The sequence below is a fragment of the Megascapheus bottae genome, chromosome 14 (genome assembly GCF_031878675.1).
Source record: "Megascapheus bottae isolate mThoBot1 chromosome 14, mThoBot2.hap1, whole genome shotgun sequence".
NCBI classification, from domain to species: Eukaryota; Metazoa; Chordata; class Mammalia; order Rodentia; family Geomyidae; genus Megascapheus; species Megascapheus bottae.
Genome location: NC_143522.1, coordinates 21546717 through 21552716, shown reverse-complemented (window position 1 = coordinate 21552716; position 6000 = coordinate 21546717).

The window sequence follows — 6000 nt, the reverse complement described above, 5'->3', positions numbered from 1 at the left end:
TTCCTCCCGAAGTGACCCGCGCTTCGGAGGTGATCTGGGAACGATTAAAATCCCTTTCACACACACACACATTCACTGGTTTAGTCTATGAGTTTTGTCTTTTTTCTTTTTCCCTGTGAGCAAATTCAGCCTGCATTTTTCCTTCAGGTTTCTCTGGTCTTTCAGTCCCTTTTTCCTTTCAGGTTTCTCTGGTTTTTCAGTCTTTGAGTTTTTCTTTCTCTTTCTCTTTGTCCCTCTCTTTCTCTTTGTCTCCCCGTCTTTTTCTTTTTCCCTGTGAGCGACTTCAGCCTGCATTTTCCCTTCAGGTTTCCCTGGTTGTTCAGTCTTTTTGTGCCTTTCAGGTTTTCTCTGGTTTTTCAGTCTTTCCTCCATGTATCTCTCACTTGGCTCAACTCACAGTCGTGCCCCTTTCATGCCCCATTTGTGCCCTATGTTGGCTCTTTCGTGCCTCTTTCGTGCCCCACGTTGGCTCTTTCGTGCCCCACATTGGGCGCCAATATGTCGGGGTCCTTCGTCCCCAGTCCCTCTTGAGGAGGGATGGGGAAAATCACACCCCAGCCAGTCCAAGCCATGAGAGGAGAGGGCCCACTGTCCTCCCGCACTCAGCCTTGCTTCTCCGGAGCACGAACAGAGACGCCATGCAGCTTCATCAAGGCAGGAATCTCTCTCTAAAACTCCCCTCCTTATATTGAGTGCGGGAGCCTATCAGCACAACAGGTGGGCAGGATAAAGAGGTCCACTTGTTTACCCCTACTGCAGGTCTCAGCAGAAAGTTATTAGAATGGCATTACTCGGCCCCCGACAGTCCTGGGCTTGAGCTCAGGGCCTGAGCACTGTCCTTGGACTTTCTCAAGGCTAGAACTCTACCACTTGAGCCTCAGCACCACTTCCGGCTTTTTTTTTCTATATATGTGGTACCAAGGAATCAAACCCGGGTCTTCATGCATGGTAGGCAAGCACTTTAACCACTAGGCCAAACTCCTGGCCCTATGGCTCTCATTTTATAAGATGATGTGCTGTTTACGTTTAAGCTATCAACTTACCTGGGGGATGGGGTCTCCTGATATTTGTCCAAGCATAATTCTGGCATGTTCGTGAGTGTGTTTCTGGATTAGAATAATACTTGAGTTTAAAGGCTTGTGAAGCAGTTGACTCTTCTGCCATGCAGATTCCATCTGACCAATTGGAGACCTGAGTAGAGCCAAAGCCTAACCCTAGCTCTAGTAAGACGGACCTTCTCTGCCTGTCTTCTGACTGGAACATCTTTTTCTTTTCTGTTGCAGGAATCTCATAACAATATTGTGTTTTCTCAGTCTCTGAATTGCTGAAGAAAAACCATCCTGTTATTTTTATTTGTCTGGAAATCCCTGATGAAACAGAGGTTTTTTTTTTTTTTAAGTTTCCAGGACTGTCCCAGTAATGTCCCATAGACTGGTGGCATAAGCATAGCCTTAGAGGCTAGAAATCTAAGATCGGGACATTGGGGAGCTAGGTTGTTCCAAGGACCAAAAAGGAAGGATCTGTTCTAGGCTTCTCTTCCTGACCTATATGGGGCCATTCTCATTCCATGTCTTCACCTCAGCTTCTGTTTCCTAATTTCTCCAGTTTTTAAAGATGATATTGGATTAGAGCTTACTTTAAAGCTGATGTTAGTCACCTCTTTGAAGACCTTTTACGGCTACATTGTGAGGTTTTAGGGACTTAGAGTAATATTGTATGAATTTAAGGATGAAGATAAGGACGCACTTCCATCTACAACAGAATCCATTCCATAGTGTTAGGAGAGTGTTTCAACTGAGGACTTGATACTTAGAAACAGCTGCTAGACATGACCTACACAGAAAACAATGACCAGTCGTATCCAACTGTGAATAGGTCTTTCTGTCTCTAGTTATTGGCTTCTTGCAAAGGGATCTATCAATTTTTCATTTTACCACATGTCTTGCATGCTCTGTCCTCTTTCTTTCATTCTTTTTCTTCTGTTTACAATTTTAATTCTAGAAGTTTCTCAAGCTTACAGGTTCTTTACACAGCTGTGTAGAGTCTACTGATAAACACATATGCAAAAATTGTTTACTTGTGTTACAACACATAATGATTTAAACCATGCCTCACTGATGTTCCTCCTCCAGTAGCTATTTGAAAATAGTGTCATTGATCTACACCTAAATTAAGGATCATGTGACAACATTATTCTGGGTATAGGATGGGCCTTACATCCAAGGACTATTCTTCTTGAAAGGAGAAAAGACAAACAGTGGTATGAGGAATTTCACTCTCATGGAAATGACTTGAGGAGGGCTGGGGAATGAGTGTGGGCCTTCACTCCCATCTTCATCAGAGGAGATTCCTTCCTCCCATTTTACACACCTTCTGTCAGAAACTCACACTCACGCACACTTAAAGAATGGACTCAGAATCTGGGCATGGTGGCTCATGCCTGTAATCCTAGCTACTCAGGAGGCTAAGATCTAAGGAGCACAGTTCAAAGCCAGACTGGGAACTAGAGTCTGTGAGACTCTAATTAACCACCAGAAAACCAGAAGTGGCACTGTGACTGAAAGGGTGGTAACTTTGCGCTGAAGAGCTCAGGGACACTGCCCAGGCCCAGAGTTCAAACCCCACAACCAAGGAAAAAAAGAAAAAAAATGGACTCAGAGACAGAAAGTGCAGCCAAAATGAGTCTTGCAAGACTGAGTGACTGATAGGATCATCGGATACATTTTCCTCTTATGTGCAGATCCTCCCCTGCTCCGCATTAGCCTGAGTATTATGGGATTTTCAGTCTTCCCAGTGGTCATCTATAGTTCATTATTTTCAACTGGGTAATTTTCATACATGTGCCTTTTGGGGTTGGTTCAATTTTAGAAGAAAGTCCTGTCTCCACCCCCCATGTTTTTCTCTTGTGTTGGGAAAGTTCTCTTGGGTGTATGCTTTCTGACACATCTACAGTGTATACTACATTCTCATCATCTTATTGCAGTCTACACCTTCCCCTTTCTGATGTCCTATTTGCCTCTCTGTTTATCTAGGGAACCTCTAAGTACGTAGACTTCACCATTGCCACATTAGTAAGCTATGAAGTCATGGTGTAAACATTTTTTCCTTCACAGTGAGAGGCCTTCTCTTGACAATAGTCCACTAGTGATCTTATTTTCTATATATCAGCTTTGTTTGAACTAGGGTTCTTTAGGTAAAAAGGTTGGTAAACAGTGAAACCTTAGATCCTCTCTACTGTTCTGTTTTCCTTTCTTGGCCTTTTTCCACCCCTGGAGTACTACATAAGCAGGAAAAAGCAACAACAAAACCAAACTAGAAACTTCTTACAGGGCTTGAGCGATGACTAGATTTTCTGATGAATGATTGATTGTAGATGTGTGTGTGTGTGCTCACACATGTGTGCACATATTAGTCTACCATAGTAGTATTTTAGTGATACTGTATGTCATGTAACTCCAATGCCCAGAACCCAGGGAGAGATCTGAGTACTGCTACTCATTGCCTAGCATGGGCTGCTAGGGATTACAGAGTATTTGTGGGTTTGCAAATCTCTAGACTCATTCTCGGTGAATGGGATAGGGTGTTCTAGAAACAGATTTGTTAAAAAGTTGCACATACTCTTGCACCAATAATCCCTGGATTCAGAATGCCCCCCAAATACATGAAACTAAATTATTGTTCAGAAGAGTATTTAGTGAACATGATCAGACACATTTGATAGAAACTTCCCTAAACCAGGACAGAATCTACCTCTATCATCTGCCAACCACTATTTCTCTCTTTTAGCCAGGGCTGGCTAAATCTTCACAGATAATTGCCTTTGACCACTTTTCTAGCTGCCAGAGACTATCTACTATCTCTATCATCCCTCTTTATGGAGTTACCCAGATTATAGCTTTCTTTCCTTACAGTTCAGGCCTGGAGGAACTCCTTTGTGTGATTAGTTTTGTGCTCCCTGACACTGAAGCTGGATTCTGGTTTGGGTGGAACTTAGCTGTCTATTATGCCAACTTGACTGGGCTTACCCTTAGAAGGTGGATTTATTCCAGAACCCAGGAGACATTTGGTTGTTCCTCTGCATTTGGCTTTCGGTCTTTCAGGTTTCCTTATTCTCTCTCCTCTGAAAAATCAAAAGTCAGCTATGAATGAGCAGCTGACACTTTCCTGTGTCAGAAGCCCACACATGCCTTGTCCTCACTTTGTTTCCAGCAGAGCAGAGACTGAATCTGATGGTTGCTGGAGGGTATCACTGCCCTGATTGTTTTTGATATTCCTGAACATTTCCTCACTCTCTTAGGAATAAAAAAAAACCCTACTCTAATTTGAGCAGATAAGCCCATTTAAAGTCAGAGATGCAAGCTCACTGCCTTATAAATTTTGATGGGGCCATCTTTTCAGGGAGCTGTGTGTTCCATATGTTAGAAGGTATAATTATACAATTCTGGGATTGAAAGTAACAACAATACCTGCAATTGAAAAGAGAACAAGGAGTAGTCTGTGTTTGGCAAAAAGCTTTTCCCCTGCCTGGGAGACAGAAGATCTAGTTAGACACTTTGAATGAGAAGTGCTTCCTCTCGGACTCAGATTTGGCCCACAAATCCTGTATGGTACGAATTCATGTATCTATTTTAAAAATACTCATGGTATTCCAAGATGTGTGCTGGGGATTTGCTTATATAGATGATCAAGATAGGTTTTCTGCCTTCCATTGCTCAGTGTGATGGAGATAATTTTAATAATTTTTATAGCAATAATAATAACTAACTGGTACATTGAACTAACATGGGTTGTGGGAATGTATTCAGAAAAGAGCTCTCTTACTTCCCTTCAATACCCAATTATACACACTTTGTAGAGCTATCTACATATCTCCTTGGATACAATCCATGAAAATTTAATGTCTTTATTATAATTGTTACATGGGAATTCAATTATGAGATACAGAGAAGTCACATTTTGGGAGGTTGAACTGGGAGTCTTTATTAGAAAGCCAGTGACTGTAGGTGGACACATGTCCCATCAAAATCTGCAGCCTAGAGTACACTTAATGCTGTTAGAAGCTGATCCATGAGGGTAGTAAAGCAAAGAAAGAGTAGAAAAGCAATAGCAACAAACCTGATCAACTATAAGCTGAAGAGGGATGCCTTGGCGACCTGAAGAGATTCAGGAGACAGGAGGCATGGCCCCCAAAGGGAACTGGGGTCCTAAATAGGGTCATGCTCAGGGAAAAGAGTCACAGGGAGCTTTGAGAGTCTGTCAGTTTGGGGCACAGGACTTGCAGGTCCAGTAACCTATTGTTCAAGGCCTGCCATTGTCTCTAAGAATTCAGTTATGCCCAACACCTGGGAGCAGAACTTCATCTTCATTCTTCACTTTGCCAAGATGGTGCCAGTTAAACCCAATTCCCTATTATCTACCACTTGGCTAAGAAGGTGCCTGTTAGACCCAGTATCCTTAGAAGACCTCCCATGGCTCTCCTTCCTTCTTATATGAAGATTCCTTTTGTCCTGAATCCTCACCAGAATTCATTGTTTGTTTTGTTGGTGACTTGCATTCTGATCGGGATGACATATAATCTAGTGTAGTTTTTATTTACATTTCTTTTGTATCAGAATAGTAAGCATTTCTTTATGTGTGTATTAGCCATTGGTAGTTCTCCTAAGAATTGTCTCTTCAAGACATTTGCCCATTTATTGATTTTGTTATCTGCTGACTAATTCATGAGAAATTTGGAAATTCTGGCTATATTCTCTGCTACTTATGCACTAGCCATTGAACAGCAAATAAGATGTTTTCCCATTCTGCGGGTTTTATCTTGGTTCTAATACGTTTTTCTTTTGCTGTGTGGAAACTTGTAAATTGAATATAAATCCATTTGTCAATGATTTGGAGTTCTATTAAAATTCAATTGGAGTAAGGTAATTACCCATGTCTCCATGTAACAAAGTTTCTTCTGTGTGGTACTATACTAGTTTCAAAGTTTCAGATATTGATCCATTT